General features: G+C 38.4%; 1 long non-coding RNA gene across 1 annotated transcript in view; it reads left to right on the top strand.

Annotated features, from left to right (window-relative positions):
* The first annotated feature begins 3471 nt into the window (after window positions 1-3471).
* LOC145547127 (uncharacterized) overlaps window positions 3472-17646 on the top strand; it is a 42435-nt gene continuing 28260 nt past the window's right edge. Inside the window, exon 1 of the long non-coding RNA XR_014083550.1 lies at window positions 3472-3537. This is a non-coding gene — a long non-coding RNA (uncharacterized LOC145547127). The remainder of the gene's footprint in view (window positions 3538-17646) is intronic.

Genomic DNA, 17646 nt, shown 5'->3' with positions numbered 1-17646 from the left:
GGCCCTCTTTCCAAATGCAATCATTCTGGAGTTCAGGTTTCCCAGGTGGCGCTAGTGGTAAAGAATATGCCTGCCAGTACAGGAGACCCAAGAGACATGGGTTCGATCTCTGGGTTGTGATGATCCCCTGGAGGAGGAAATTGCCACCCACTTCAGTATTCCTGCCTGGAAAATTCCATGGACAGAGGAACCTACACTTCTCTGTCCTACACCTAGTACTGTAGCCTACTGCGGGCTAAAATCCATGGGGTGTCAAAGAGTCGGGCATGGCTGAGTGACTGGGCACACACACTGGAGTAAGGGCTTCAACACAGGGATTTTGTCCATACAATATGAAGTCCAGAGGACATGTATAGTTGATGTAAGTATTTTGGAACACTAAGTGGTCTGTGATGATCTACATTAGGTGTTATAATTTAGGCTGATAATAAAACATGGATATACAATCTCTTTGTATGTTTTTATCCTACACCAATCATCTCACTATGCAGACCTATAAAAGAGAAGAGACCATGGCCAAGGTCACATGAGTAACCACATTGGGGCTAAATAGCAATCTTCTGACTCCTGATGGGTTCCTGCTATCAAAGTTCATCCTGGTATAGGAAAAGAAAATTTTTGTACCTAAGATTCCTGCAAAGTGCTGACTTTTTCAACATCCAGATCTCTACCCTTGACTTTTCAATTACCTGCTTCATTTTCTCAGGTAACTAGCTTCTAGGAATCCTAAATCTGCATCACATCTACTTCATCCCATCACTCTCTGCTGTCACATTTCCCTCAAGATCCCTGCCCTAGGTGATTCTGCTTCCAAAGAGAGTAAATGAGGCATTGTGTGCACTGGAGGAGCTAACCTAGTAATTTACTGAAGTGTGGGGGAAAAAAGGAGACTAGAAAACACTAATACAGGCTATTCTAATAATACGTCAGCTTTTTATTTTTCCTTTCATTTAATTATCACATGTTTCACAATGATGCCAGCATGAGGACAAATGTTATTCCTCTGAAACTGTTCAAATTTAATAAAAGGGCAACACTGTTCCCAAACGACTATGCAGGCATTAGCTGTGAATGTGCAGGCTATACAGTCATCTACCCTCATATCTTTCAGACAGGTGGAATTTCTCTACCAGAAGGTCCACATATTTGATCAATGATACAATTTCATCTGTAGCCAAACCTTAGATTTATAGAGTTGCTGTGGCTACAATACTACAGTCGTTGTTTAGTTTCTAAGTCGTGTCTGACGCTTTTGCAAACTCATGGACCGTAGTCCGCCAGGTTCCTCTGACAATGGAGCTGTCATTAAAGAAACTTATATGAGAATGGGAGCTTTCTAAAAATTGTACATATATTTCCCTATCCCACTCAATAAGGTAATGTTATTCACTCAGTCATGTACGACTCTTGCGAACCCATGGACTGTAGTCCACCAGGCTCCTCTGTCCATGGAATTCTCCAGGCAAGATTACTGGAGTGGGGTGCCATGCCCTTCTCCAGGGAATTTTCCTGACCCAGGGATTGAACTCTGGTCTCCCACGTTGTAGACAGGTTCTTTACCATCTGAGCCACCAGGGAAGCTTGCTCAAAACGATGACTGGTTTATGTTCCTGTTAGTCTCACTTGTACTTATTCTCTAGTTTCAGTTCAGTTCAGTCACTCAGTCATGTCCAGCTCTTTATGACCCCATGGACAGCAGCACACCAGGCTTCTCTGTCCATCACCAACTCCCAGAGCTTACTCAAACTCATGCCCATAGTCTGTGATGCCATCCAACCATCTCATCCTCTGTTGTCCCCTTCTCCCACTGCCTTCAATCTTTCCCAGCATCAGAGTCTTTTAGAGTGAGTCAGTTCTTCTCATCAGGTGGTCAAAGTATGGGAGTTTCAGCTTCAATATCAGTCCTTCCAATGAATACTAAGGACTGATCTCCTTTAGGATGGACTGGTTGGATTTCCTTGCAGTCCAAAGGACTCTCAAGAGTCTTCTCCAACACCATGGATCAAAAGCATCAATTCTTCGTTGCTCAGCTTTCTTTATAGTCCAACTCTCACATCCATACATGACTACTGGAAAAAACCATAGCTTTGACTAGATGGACCTTTGTTGGCAAAGTAATGTCTCTGCTTTTTAATATGCTGTCTAGGTTGGTCATAGCTTTTCTTCCAAGGAGCAAGCATCTTTTAATTTCATGGCTGCTCTCAGCATCTGCAGTGATTTTGGAGCCCCAAAAAATAAAGTCTGTAACTGTTTTCATTGTTTCCCAATCTATGTGCCATGAAGTGATGGAACCAGATGCCATGATCTTAGTTTTCTAAATGTTGAGCTTTAACCCAGCTTATTCACTCTTCTCTTTCACTTTCAACAAGAGGCTCTTGAGTTCTCCTTCACTTTCTGCCATAGGGTTGCTGTCATCTGTGTATCTGAGGTTATTGGTATTTCTTCCAGCAATCTAGATTCCAGCTTGTGCTTCATCAAGCCCAACATTTCACATCTTTAGTTTAATTCTCATGAATTATTCAATTGTCATCTGAATACATACTCTGGGCTAAGAAGTTCCTGAAGTTAAAAGGAGATGAATGATTCTACTTCCAAAATCGTGAAATCAATTCTAAAGTTCAAAGTCCTGAAATAAGACAAAGACACTGTTGAAGGCTACAACTACTTTTAGACTGCATTCCTTTGGAATATTGACTGATGTGAGTTATTACATTGCTCTCCCTTATTTTGCACTCTATTGGCTGGCTCCTTATTTGTGGGCTATGAACAATTGCAAATCTCTCTTAAAGGATCCCTTAACATTCTATTCTGTTGGAGACACTAGTACATTCTGTCCCTCCCTTTATATACCAGCTGCTCCACTAAACCACTGTCTCCACTTCCTGAACTCCCACTGATTTTTGTTCATCTGTGTTTTGGCTTTACCTCCGCTGAAACATCATTCTAAAAATGCCATCAGTGGTCTGTAATTGCTGAATCTATAGGGTTCTTGTCAGTTTTTATCCCCTTTCCTCTCTAATGGCTCAATACCATTGGCTACTCTTCCTTATCCACTCTTTCCATGGCTTACAAATCTTCTGATCGAGTCTCCTGTTTTCTCTGGAGACTCATTTGCTGAGTCTTCTTCTAATTTTAATATTATATAGGGCTCTGTCTTGGCATATTTTTCCCCTTCAGTCTCCTGACTGACCCCTCTACTATAGTTTGAAATTCAGGCAAATGCTGAAGATTCTCAAATCTGTTTTCTCAGCCCAGACTCCTTGAACTCCAGACTTAAATATCCAGCTCCCTAGGATACACTTCCATTTAGGAACTGCATTGAATCCCAAATCTGCTTAGCTAGATGAGATGTCCACTATTCTTCAAGTCTGCTGTTGCCCTATCTGCGGTGACTGTCACTAAGAAACAACTAGGCATCTCACCAGAGACTCAGAAGTTGTGGAATTCTGGAGAGAAGTTCTGGAATTCTCTGTCTCTCTTACACTCCTCTATAATCAATCCAAGCCGTTTGCTAGCCCTGGGGATTCTTATATACAGGTATGACCATCTCTTGCTTTCCTAATATAATAGCTTTCTAACTAGTCTCCCTCCCTTCCTTCCTCTGTCTCTCTCCTACTCATCCACATCACTCCTGCTGTGGCATAGCTTGACCTTCATAATACAAATCCATCATGCTCCTAGTTAATTTCATTCAAGTGTCTCATTACTTGTATACAAACCCTAATTCTCAGCATGACATTCATTCAAAAAACCCCTTCATGTAACCCATGCCATATTTGAAGCTTCTTCTCTTTCATCATTGGTCCCATCTAATTAGTTGCAGTTTCTTATTACACATAAACGTCTCATTTAATATCTGTGCTAATGTTGCCGTTTTGTATCAGAGACAACCTACTCTTATACCCATCCTCTTGGCTAACCTTCAACTTTTAAGACTCTTTGTACTGCTTTTATGTCATCTCTTCTGCATCACATGTAATGAACTTACCACTTCAGGTGGAAACTGATCTTGTTTCCCCATCACAACCTATGTATTTATCAATGCACCTATCATGTTGATTGAAAAAAAAATGTGTTTATGCCTTTATCTTCTCCTGAGTTCTATATATTTTCATCATAACCTAAGCATGATGCCTAGAACATAATGGGAAATGTATAATAAAAGTTTGTCGATTCAGTGATCAAATAAGTGAAATTTACAAATGCCAAAAAATAGACAGGATTTAATAGAAATCATTGCAGAGGGATAAGGATGTCTCACATTTCAGCAAAAAGAGAAAATGTGATTTTTCGCATCATGAAAGACTTCATGAAAGAAACGCAACTGCTTCAGATCTGTAGAAGGCACAGGAACCTCGAATGACGGTGACATCTGACCCAGACCAGAGTTGAGAATCCTTTCTGATATTCTGAAACCATTTTATAGATACAGTGTGAAGAAAAATATTTCTGGCTAATGGAAATTTCCCTATTTGTACAAGCAGGTTTCCCTGATTGTTAACGATAAAACGTCTATATCCCATTGCCCTAGATAGCTCCCTCTTTCTATTACACATGTCTTCTCTAGCCTTTGCTACTAGAAAAACTTGACTTGTATCGAAAACAGAATTCCCATTGCTTTTCTCAGTGATTATTTATTGCTAGAAAATACTGCTTTGGGGTGGGAAGATCCTCAGAAAGGTAGAGGAAAAGTAACTTCCTTGTTCTTTTCTATATTAACTTTCCACTGCATCCCTGAAAATATTACAGAGAACTTCTGAATAAGCAAAAATCTGTCTATATTCCAAAGGCATTGTGACCTTGGAAATTCAGTTGTTAGCTTGCTTATGAAAATTCTAATTACTTTTTTATATAAAAACTATAGCAGTAATAATTATTTAGCATTGCAAAAGGCATAATAGTTTACATTTTGATTTTCATTACTTTATTTAAGCTTCACAATAAAACTGGGAAGTAGTATTGATGTTTTCTTTATAGAGATGAGAAGACTGGAGTTCAGATTGATTTTGTTCCTCCACGATACAAAAGTAGTAAAGAGTAATACTGAAACTTGAATTCAGACCTTTTTCATTTAATATTTTCTTCATATTGGCTCTTTTTTATCCTCCTCTTATTTGTCTTCCCCAAAATTTTTGCCATAGGGCCCTTGTATCTCAGCTTATTATCAGTAATTTAAATATCAGGATATCTCAGCTTATTTTGAGCCAGTTTTAAAGTACCTAAAAATTTATACAACAAACATTTAAAATACTGATAATTTAGATAATTGCTCTAGCATCAAAATATGATGAAATACAATAAAAAGCCTTTTGATTAAACTTTTAAAAAATTCCTACTAATAAGACAAGAGGAAAATATTCTTCACTATAGCACACAAACTAGATCCACCATGAATAATTGTTAATTAATTCAATCATTATGCAAGAAAAAAATTGTACAAAAAAACCAATGAATCAGATAGGTGTTGACCCTGAATATGCTAGAACGGTAACTTGATAAAGAACCATGCTAAGAGAAGTTAATTATATCTTGACAGGTTGAACTTAATTTAGAATCCTCTATCATACAAACATTATTCAGTTCAGTTCATTTCAGTCGTGTACAACTCTTTGTGACTGCATGGACTGCAGCACTCTTAAGATAACATGCGTGTAAAGCTTAGAAGGAGATTTCTTTTTCTTTTTTTAAGTATTTTCATTGATGGAAAAATTTAGAAAAAATAGAACAACAACAAAGAACAAACAGACATACAGAAGTAACCTCGTTAGGAGTGTACATTGTTTCAGTCAGTTCAGTTCACTTCAGTCGCTCAGTCGTGTCTGACTCTTTGTGACCCCATGTACTGCAGCATGCCTAGGCATCCCTGTCCATCACCAACTCCCAGAGTTTACTCAAACTCATGTCCATTGAGTCGGTGATGCCATCCAGCTATCTCATCCTCTGTCATCCCCTTCTCCTCCTGCCTTCAATCTTTCCCAGCGTCAGGGTCTTTTCAAATGAGTCAGTTCTTCGCATCAGATAGCCAAAGTATTGGAGTTTCAGCTTCAGCATCAGTCCTTCCAATGAATATTCAGGACTGATTTCCTTTAGGATGGACTGGTTGGATCTCCTTGCAATCCAAGGGACTCACAAGAGTCTTCTCTAACATCACAGTTCAAAAGCATCAATTCTTTGGCACTCAGCTTTCTTTATAGTTCAACTCTCACATCCCTACATGACTACTGGAAAAACCATAGCTTTGACTAGATGGACTTTTGTTGGCAAAGTAATGTCTCTGCTTTTTAATATGCTGTCTACGTTGGTCATTACTTTTCTTCTTCCAAAGAGTAAGCATCTTTTAATTTAATGGCTGCAATCACAATCTGCAGTGATTTTGGAGCCCCCCCCCAAATAAAATCTGTCACTGTTTCCACTGTTTCCCCATCTATTTCCCATGAAGTGATGGGACCAGATGACATGATCTTAGTTTTCTGAATGTTGAGCTTTAAGCCAACTTTTTCACTCTCCTCTTTTACTTTCATCAAGAGGCTCTTTAGTTCTTCTTCACTTTCTGCCATAAGGGTGGTGTCATCTGCATATCTGAGGTTATTGATATTTCTCCTGGCAATCTTGATTCCTGCTTGTGCTTCCTCCAGCCCAGCATTTCTCATGATGTACTCTGCATATAAGTTAAATAAGCAGGGTGACAATATACAGCCTTGACGTACTCCTTTTCCTATTTGGAACCAGTCTGTTGTTCCATGTCCAGTTCTAACTGTTGCTTCCTGACCTGCTTACGCATTTCTCAAGGGGCAGGTCAAGTGGTCTGATATTCCCATCTCTTTCAGAATTTTCCACAGTTTATTGTGATCCACACAGTCAAAGGCTTTGGTATAGTCAATAAAGGAGAAATAGAGGTTTTTTGGTACTCTCTTGCTTTTTCGATAATCCAGCAGATGTTTGCAATTTGATCTCTGGTTCCTCTGCCATTTCTGAAGCCAGGTTGAACATCTGGAAGGTCACAGTTCATGTATTGTTGTAGCCTGGCTTGGAGAATTTTGAGCATTACTTGACTAGCATGTGAGATGAGTGCATTTGTGCAGTAGTTTGAGCACTCTTTGGCACTGCCTTTCTTTGGGATTGGAATGAAAACTGACCTTCGGAGTCCTGTGACCACTGTTGAGTTTTCCAAATTTGCTGTTGTATTGCGTGCAGCACTTTCACAGCATCATCTTTCAGGATCTGAAATAGCTCAACTGGAATTCCATCACCTGCACTAGCTTTGTTCGTAGTGATGCTTTCCAAGGCCCACTTGACTTCACATTCCAGAATGTCTGGCTCTAGGTGAGTGATCACACCATTGTGATTTTCTGGGTCGTGAAGATCCTTTTTGCACAGTTCTTCTGTGTATTCTTGCCACCTCTTTTTAATATCTTCTGCTTTTGTTAGGTCCATGCCACTTCTGTCCTTTATTGGGCCCATCTTTGCATGAAATTTCCCTTGGTATTTCTAATTTTCTTAAAGAGATCTCTAGTCTTTCCCATTCTATTTTTTTCCTCTATTTCTTTGCACTGATCACTGAGGAAGGCCTTCTTATCTCTCCTTGCTATTCTTTGGAACTCTGCATTCAGATGGATATATCTTTCCTTTTCTCCTTTGCTGTGTGTTTCTCTTCTTTTCACAGTTATTTATAATGTTGGAATTATTAAAATAATACTTTGAAGATGTAGCCCACCAAAATCATAAACTCTTCTATTTATGAGAACCCCTAAGAGAAATTTAGAGGTCAGAACCAAGAAAATTTGTTGTTTCTTTTAAGAAAATATTCTTTTCATTATCAGACTGAATTTGCCACTGTGTTTATAATTCTCCCTTTATTAGTCTAACAGTTAAGTTACTTTTGTCACTAACAAGCACCAAACAAAATATAACATCATGTCTAGGAAATACACACCATTTAAAGGTTTATATTTTGAATACTAATCCATCTCTTGAGTGTGCTAAGTCACTATAGTCTTGTCGGACTCTCTGACCCTATGGATTGTAGCCTGCCAGCCTTCTCTGGCCACGGGATTCTGCAGACAAGAATACTGGAGTATGTTGCCATTTCCTTCTCCATGGGATCTTCCTGACCCAGGGGTTGAACCCACATCTCCTGTTGCTCCTGCATTGCAGGCTGATTCTTTAACACTGAGCCGCTTCATCTTAGTTTCTTACTTTTATTTTGCCTCCATTTCTTTATTTTCTTTATATTGTGTTTTATTATCAACATCTCTATAGGCTATCTTTAAGTATTTTTCTGAAAAAAGCCCTATGGTGTATACATTTAAAAGAACGAGTGAGGGGGAGGAAAAATAAAGATAGAGAAAGAAAGGTAAGAAAGAAAGAAGAGAGATTTGGGGGTTATAAGGACTTTCAGAATTAATTTCACCTAAATTTTCCCCCATGCAGGAATATTCTTACCAATGTCTTAAGTAATGTTCATCTGCTTTCCTCTTCTATATTTTTATAAGCAATCACAGCCCCATTCTTCCCAAGACAATCCATACCACAGTGGGAAAGCTCTGATTATCTGTTAAGTTCATCCTTCCCTAGGTGAAACTGGCCTCTGACCAAAATTTCATTTCCAATTTCAAAGTGTTGAGCTTTATTTAGATTTATAAACACAGGGAAATATAAACAGCATTTTCTTTTTTGTTTTCCTTTGAGATGACATGAAGCCCAAAAGCCAGTTGTAGAATAAGAGGTGTTAATAGGATTTGGAGGAGAGACACAGTTTGATATTCAGAGACAAAGATGGGCTTGCTGGGCTGTTTCCTCTATCAAATCTTCATTACCCACCACACTGTGTCATTACTCACAAGCTTTAGCACCAACATGCTGCTCTGACATCCCTCCTTGGCCCCTCTTTCTCTCCAGAAATAAATGCTATTGATCAGCGGTGGTCATATTGAAAGCTGGCAGGAATGCATGAGCTTATTAAGTTTCTTTATTAAAGTTGAACATAATCTGGAAAGAAGAGTTGATTCCCCCTGGATTTATGGTCATTTATATTTTTTCCCTTGTAATCCTCCATTTGTAACATTTCATTACACACTGTCTAATGGGGTTTGGGGATATTTTTGTTTGGTAAAGGATTTTTATCACGCTGTTTTTTTCCAATCATTGAAACCTCAGTAGAGGGTCTACAGGGAGAGATGCAAAGTGCAACTGTGGATATCCACAGGCTTAGCATGTGGTCAATTATTTTGCTCTAATTTGTAAGGTGATTTGAGACTGAATTTTAGATCCAAAGAATTTAACCAGAACATTCACCCCTTAGTGTCCTTATGTCCAGTCATCATTTTCTTTCCTATCTCTCAAATTTCTTCAAGGCCTTAGTTTTCCTGCAGCTTTTACTTTCTTTCTATGTTTTTTTTTTTTTTTTAAATTCAGGCTTTCTCCTGAATTTTAGTGAAAGACCCCTAGGTGGTTTTTCTGCTGCCAGGCTCTTTTTGTCCTCTCCCTTTCTTCTCCCATCTTTTCTCTTTCTTCTGCCGCTCAAGTGATCCTTCTAAAATGCAAATCTGACAATGTCACCCCACTGCTTAAATTCTCCAAAGACCTCTCATTACATTTAAGCTGAAATCCAAGTTCATTGCCAGACTCATAAAACTTGCCTCATGTGATGCCTTGCCTGATTCTTTAGCTCACTATTTAGCCAAGCCTTCCCACCCTGCCCCATCACACAAAAGGCTGGCCACCCCAGTATTCTGGCCTGGAGAATTCCATGGACTATGTCCATGGGGTCGCAGAGTCGGACAGGACTGAGTGACTTTCACTTTCACTTCCCACCCTTCCCATCACACACAGTAGCCTTCAGCTTTGATGAACTCTTTACCGTGTTTTTAAATGTCTACATGGTTGTGCCCATGTCACCATATTCTTTCTTCATCTAACTAACTTGTATTTACCCTGTGAGAGTCATTTGTTTTCCTGGGAGCCCCTTCCTGTTCTAAGTGTCCCTGTGTGTGTTCATTATTCCAGTGCTTCTCCACCATGACCCTTAAACCACATTCAATTACAATCACCCAATTACTTGAGTTTTTAATCACTGCTCCTAAGCATTTTGAAGCCAGACCCTGTTTCTTTATAACTCCTCTCTCTGTAGTTGCTGGTTCTGTGCTTGGTACAAAGTAGGTATCTAATACAACTCTGCTGAATGGTTGAAGGAAAGAATAAATAAATATGTAAAAATGGAACAAAGAGTGTAGACTTGGTAATGTCTGACAAAGAATTCTCTGCTTCAGAAAACAAGGGTTGTAATGTCGGAAAAACCAAATCTAGACAAGGTATTATATAGACCTATAGTTTTTAGAACTTTTGATACAGGAAGGAACTCAAGAGATGCCTTAAAGTGTTTGAATGAATCTGGTTCAAACTTTCCAGTTGGTCAAGATGGAAATTGAGTCCCAAGAAAGCCCAGGGCTTCCTGAGGTCACAGAACCCCCTCTCAGAGTAAGCACACAGAGATTTTTAATTACTGTTGATGTATGACTGTGAAGAGCTAGTTCTTTTTTATCAGGATTGCAATGGTGGTATATGGTATGCACTATCCTCCTAAAAATACATATTACTCAGCAACCCATATGGTTAGAGGCAGGAGTTCTAAAAGAAAACTGTTCAGACCACAGGGTTCTCTGAAGTTTTCAAGTTTTACTGGGGAAAATTTCAACAGTTTTCTGAAATATACGCTTGACTCATCATGAGTTAAGAATGCATTAACACCCCCACAAAATATAACCAAAAAAATGTATTTCACCTGGGGGTGTGCAGTCTAATTAAAAATGAATAAAACCTGAATATTTTAGTTCCTTCCTGATATTTACATTTGCTTCTATTCTGAGTCTAGTTCAGTTATCTTCTTAGGACCTTACAATAAGTACTGAGTATTCTCAATTTTAGGGGGCCATCAGGGTAATTTTGAGCAGGAAGTTTTCAAGCTTGTTAATGACAATATCAGAGGTGCTACAGAACTTTTCAACAGGTCTAATACTAGAACAGGTATGATGCATTACCTTTCAACAAGATTACACAGATTTACTAGACTGACTGTCAAGTTGGCTGAAATGATTATGACTGAAAAGTGCATGCTGATTGGAAGCTATTATTGTCAGTTATGTATTTCCTTGCCCAATAACAACAACAACAAAGAGTTGATCATTATAGAATAAATGTAATTTATTTAGTAGACATTTGTTTCTAAAAACGGTGCCCCCACCCCCACCCCCCAAAATAAAACACACACACACAACTAACAAAGGGTCTTTTGCTTTTAACAAGGTTGATGCCCCTTTGGCTGAGTGTAATCCCCTCATTTCTCAGGTCAAGTATTTTGGGAAAAGACTATGGGAGGGAGTAACTAGAAATCATCATCTCACTATAGCTATCGAAGGATGTTAGAATTTGAGCAGTGCCATAAATTGACTTTCTCAAGGATTCTTGAAGTCAGAGACAACTGATATCAATATAATTTTATGATTTAAAGGACGGGGATAGAGGCTCATGAATCAATCAACTGATAGAAAGTTCTGGAGTCTTTTCTAGTATTTAGCCTTTTGATATTGATCATAGATGACTCACTGTGAGAGCCAGAAATGGGACAGTTTCTGATTTATATGAGATCTCATACTGGTCCAACACAAAGCCTAAGTCCTCTGTTGATTGCCCAGCTCCCAAAGACAAGAGCTCTCTTTAGTTTTTTTTTTTTTTTTTGTACATACAGTGATCTGTTAATCAAAGAATTATAATTTATGATTATTCTCAAATTCATATAAGGAGATATTATCACAGCATTTTTAATAGAAATCACACTATTCAAAAACACTGTTTTTATACACTAAGATGCTGAGTTTTTTGACACTTTTCAATTCCTGATGTATGAGGTATATGAATCTCCAGAAAGCCAATTTCCTATTAAAAATGTTTTATACACTGGGACTTCCCTGACAGTCCAATTGTTAAGACTTCACACTTCCAATGCAGAGGACACAAGTTCAATCCCTGGTTAGGGAACTAGGATCCCACAGGCTGAGAGGCCAATTAAAAAAAAAAAACAACAAAAACCCTGCAACACTCTCAGTTCACATGCCTATCTCTTTTCCCTGCTTCTATTTATTGCTTAGCATCAATCAGTCACACTGACACACTATAGAGTAAAAAAAAAAAAAAGTTCTATAGGAAAATAACACTATAATTGGAGCTGTAGCATATATCTAATGTTTTTTCTTTTGTCAGATTGCCATATAACCTTGAATAACTCACTTCACCTTTCTAAGTCTCATTTTTTATCTATAATACTAAGGGTAGGTGTTATTAAAATGTATTTTTAGGAGCCTATAGCTTCTTTAAAGCTGTCTTGCAACAAGGATGAGGCGAGTTCTACTGTAACCAGGGCTGATTATATTCTCTTAAAGAATGCAGTCATAATATCCCATTCCTATACTTTTCTGGCAAATTATTTAGCTACATTTGCCTCTTAAATGCTATCAACTTAGTGTACAGTCTGAACATCCAAATTTTATGAAAATGAGTGATTTCCTTAACCATAGACAATTTTTCTGCGAGGCTGAATTGTTAAGGCATTTTAAAAGGTTCTAACTCAGGTTATTTTCCTTCCTCCAGTGATTGATTGGTAATGGTTGAAAATAAAATTAGAAGGTGTACCCCAACTGTGAAATGACTCATAAGGAAGGTTCAAAGTGTTCTATTTTGAAAATTTCTTTCATTAGGAAAGTGCTTTATTCCTTTAAAATATCTTGGATGAAATGTCCAACCCACTTAGAATGATCTAATGTTAGAACTAGAAGGGACTTGAGTTGTACTTTCTACACGCATCTTTTAATAGATGTGAAATTTGAGGTCCTAAAATATTTTTCTGGCTAGAGAAGGGAAGAAAGTCAATCCTACAGTATTGGAAATTCTTTATTAATAATCACTCTTACACTTGTATGATATTTTCATGTTGCAAAGCACTTTTTTGCATAATACTTAATTTCATAAGCATCCCCAGCCATTGAGGAAGGTAAGACCATTATAAATATCTTGTTTTATGTTGAAAAGATGAATGTTAACAAAGTCAAGAAGGGAATCAAGACTGTCCCCATCAAAGCAATGTTATTTCTACTCATTGATCTGCCTTGGATTTTTAATTTTCATTATAAAAAAGGAATAAAATATTTGGTCCTATAGTTATTTTTAACCATTTCCATAACATTGCTCCTCTTTCTAAGAAAATTATTATCAAGAGTGAGAGACAAAAATGATTTTAAAAGGGACGGATCTGATTCTAAAGCACTGAAACCAAAGCCCAAATATATTTGTAGGTTGCTTTCCATATTTGTTAACTGAATGATAGGTAAGGAAGGAAGTCTGGGACAACTCTAGTGATAGAACTTAAGAGTCTTGCATATGTCACAAGTTGTTGAATTTTGTAAGGGAAAGAAAGGGTTTGGCCCCACTCCATGATCTAACTGAAATTTCATGAGTTCACCAAATTATCAGACTCATGGAAAATGGCTGTTGTGGGCCTAATCATCTCTGCTTGACAAGATTCTTTAGAAACAGAACAGACATGGCTTGCTTCAACTTCTTTCTAATATTTTACAGAAGATGATCATAAAAAGTTATTAATAATAACTCATTAAAGACCATTAATTCCATAAATAGACTATGTGAAGTAAGACCATAGTCATAGATTAACTGAGCAGAGATTATGGAATACCACACTGAGCCATGGCATGTCAATATTAGGTGCTTAGCAGGTATCATAAAACATAAAAAGGAAGGCAAACTGAATGGGAAGAGAGCTTTTCCAAGTCAGACTGGAAATCACTTTCAATGCAGCACAAACCCTGCAGCATTATGGCTAAGCAAAGAAGGAAGGAAAAGGAGTTACCACTCCGATGAAGAATAGAACAGGCTTTTATCCACAGCCTCTCCAACCACATTCAAACTGTGATGTATAAGCAGTGGATTGCTGATTCACCTACTCATTCCAGAAAGCTCATATTTTCTCCAGGTCTAGAAAGACTGGTTTGACAGCATCAGATGATGGATCAGAGCCCCAGGAATCCTCCCGAGGTTCTCAGGGAGAGACTAGCAAGGAAGAAGGCTCCAAATCTTATGCTTCCATGACTAAGGGGATGCCTGTCAAACTATTTCAATTTATGAAATATTTTGTTTACTCTCTTACGTAACTTTAAGAACAATCATATGAAATAGCCAAAGGAAATATGACTTTATAGTGAAAAATATGAAAATTACGCACATTAAATAATTTCCCCAGGGCCATATTGAGTGTTAGGATGACACTAGGCCCAGGTACTTTAACTCATCATTTATGAGTTTTACCATTATCTAATAGATTTCTCTCATTTCAAACATAAGTTTCTGTGTTATAACCCATCTATTTATCATTCAAACACTATCTTGTACCTTGGGCCAGGTCTAGGTAAGTCTTCTTCACTTGGTACTGAGGGGTGTGCTTTGTTTAAGTTCTCCTGACATTCCACAGAATAGAGAATTTCCAATAAAATTCTCTTTCACCCTTTTTCCCCCTTAATTCCCTCTTAGATATATAATTATTAGTGGACTGGTTTGCTTATTTCTGGATACATAAGAATCAGAGACATATGTCAGAATGCTGACCTCAGGAAGACCAAATTGACCTGTTCTCCAAGGAGAATATAAACAGACACAACTTGGTTGAAAACAAATTTTGCTATAAATTACTATGGGCTAAATTTTTTTTTTTTCTGAGGATATTATTAACAGAGGAAAAATCAATCTTCCTTTTCCTACATTCTAATCTCAGCTCGTAAATAGGGAGTTCAGATTCATGCACAACTACTTTTGTGCTTCTAGCCAAGGGAGGAGGAGTGATGCATAGAAAATAATACCCTAAAGTTTACTGGAGTACTTTTCAATAGATCAATAGCATTTTCCTAAATGCTTTAATCTATCTCTTCACCTTTGTCCTTTTGCTTTGAGTGTCAATGCTCAAATACATTTTGTCTCCATATTTTGAAAGCACTTAATGTACTGGTTATCTTCAGTTTGTAGGGGAAGTGAAAAGTTAACCATCCCCTGGCCCAAGCCATGTTTTCTAATTCATATTTTACTGGGAAGCCATGGCATAAAGATTTTAGAGCTCTTATAGTGATTAGTAAATTAGTACTTTCCCCCACTTTTAGAGAGATAATTTACGTTCTTATTAACTCAAGGTATTGTATTTAAGAAAAAGAATTTAGACTTATGTCCCTGCAACAATTACTGAAAAGCCAAGTTGACTACAATCCCCTTATTAGTATCCATATCTAGTGTAAAATCGTGACAAGTTATGTTGGAATCTCAGAAAGAAAGAAAGTGAAGTCAAAGCGTTAGTGGACTCTGACTCTTTGCGATCCCATGGATCATAGCCCTCCAGGCTACTCTGTCAATGGAATTCTCCAGGCAAGAATACTGGAGTGGGTAGCCATTCCCTTCTCCAGAGGATTCCTGACCTAGGGATTGAACCTGGGTCTCCCACACTGCAGGCAGATTCTTTACCATCTGAGCCACCTCAGAAGTACACGTTAAATAGAAAGAGAAATGAAGACAAAACAGGGAGAGCCAAGAAGTGAGAGAAGAGATTCCACTCAAGTAGTAAGTTTCATCATTACAAACGTATTGTCCGCAGAATTGTGTTCAATTCAGTCTAGATCCTATCAGGTGATGTTCTCCAGAGTCCCGTCTGGTGTGTAGTGCGGTGATTCGCAAGGTGCTGGTACTGACTGTGTCTAGAAAGCAGTGGTATGGAAAGTCAGGGAAGAGTAAAAGGGTTCAGTTCCAGACAGTCTCTCCGTTGAATGACTGGAGGTGTAGGAATAGGATCTAGACATTAGGGGATAAGAATAGCATGAAATAGACAATGTGATAGGATCCAGATAAATGAGCTACAGTCAGGGCATGGCCTCAAAATTTGTAGCTGTGAGATCAGTTTCAGAGGTAGAAGGGTGACTACAAGTCTTCAAACTCTGAAATTGTCATTTGCTATGTCTATGACCAAGGCCTTCATTTTTCTCATCTCTAAACTGAATATGCTATCCTATGAAACTGTTGTGAGGGTTACAGATTACATTAAAAAAGCATCAACTGAGAGCAGGCTGTAAACAAGTGATCGCTGTGCTTGTTCTGGTTGTGATTGTTGATGTCATCACTTTTTTATTCTTACAATCATCACCTCATTCTTCTTATTGTTAATAAATTTTCCACTCAACTTTTCTAATTATAGAAGTCTGACCTCCTCATACTAAGAAAGGTACTATAAATTGCTCCCTCAAAATCACTGCAGATGGTGATTACAGCCATGAAATTAAAAGGCGCTTACTCCTTGGAAGGAAAGTTATGACCAACCTAGATAGCATATTAAAAAGCAGAGAAATTACTTTGTCAACAAAGGTCTGTCTAGTCAAGGCTATGATTTTTCCAATAGTCATGTATGGATGTGAGAGTTGGACTGTGAAGAAAGCTGAGCACCGAAGAATTGATGCTTTTGAACTGTGGTGTTGGAGAAGATTCTTGAGAGTCCCTTGGACTGCAAGGAGATCCAACCAGTCCATCCTAAAGGAGATCAGTCCTGGGTGTTCATTGGAAGGACTGATGTTGAAGCTGAAACTCCAATACTTTGGCCACCTCATGCGAAGAGTTGACTCATTGGAAAAGACCCTTATGCTGGGAAGGACTGGGGGCAGGAGGAGAAGGGGATGACAGAGGATGAGATGGTTGGATGGCATCACTGACTCAATGGACATGAGTTTGGGTAGACTCCGGGAGTTGGTGATGGACAGGGAGGTCTGGCGTGCTGCAATTCATGGGGTCGCAAAGAGTCGGACATGACTGAGTGACTGAACTGAACTGAATTACATTTACTATATTCAAGCCCTTGGCACTGACTTGAGGCTCTGAGTCATCAAAGAACTTCATCAAGATGCCACAGATGCTGTCTCTTTGAGTGAGAAGGGGCTAGTGGAAGATTACATCCATTCCAGGGAGGGACCAGTCATGAAATGGTAGGCCCAGAGGGGTAAACAAAAATGACCAAATGACCAACAATACCCAGGGCTGGGAGGGGAACGGATGATCGCAAAACCCTTTTATCCCAGAGGCAGCAAAGTACATTTTCAATGGTCTTCTCAACACCATCACGGAACCATGAGTTGGCCAAAAACAACAGAAAGAATAGCCCAAATGGGCAGATGCATATTAGATTTAGCTTTTGGTATTTCAAGCCTACTTTGGTTAAAAGAGCTGAATGACAACACTCTTCTAATTGGGTAGATGAACCAAGAAGACATATTTTTGAGAGTGGAATGTGTTCTCAATTCTGGTATAGCTTCCCAAAGAATAAAATCCTGTGTGCTTCCCTTTTTTGGCCTTCCTTGCCACTGTAATTTTACATTTCATTTTGTGATTAATATTCTTCTATACAACTAGTCTGCAAGCTAGGAGTTGTAGCTGCCTTTTCTCTTTATTATAACCCATCTGTTTGCAATACTTATTTGCCATATGAAGTTGGTCCAAGCATTGGCCTCGCCTGAAGCTATGCTTCCTAAAAATAAAAATTGAGACATGATTGTTGTGATAATC

This window comes from Giraffa tippelskirchi, chromosome 4 (assembly GCF_054371585.1).
Source record: "Giraffa tippelskirchi isolate mGirTip1 chromosome 4, T2T-mGirTip1v1.2.pri, whole genome shotgun sequence".
Taxonomy (NCBI): Eukaryota; Metazoa; Chordata; class Mammalia; order Artiodactyla; family Giraffidae; genus Giraffa; species Giraffa tippelskirchi.
The sequence above is the reverse complement of the archived record's forward strand: the minus strand, read 5'-3'. Positions and strand labels throughout refer to the sequence as shown.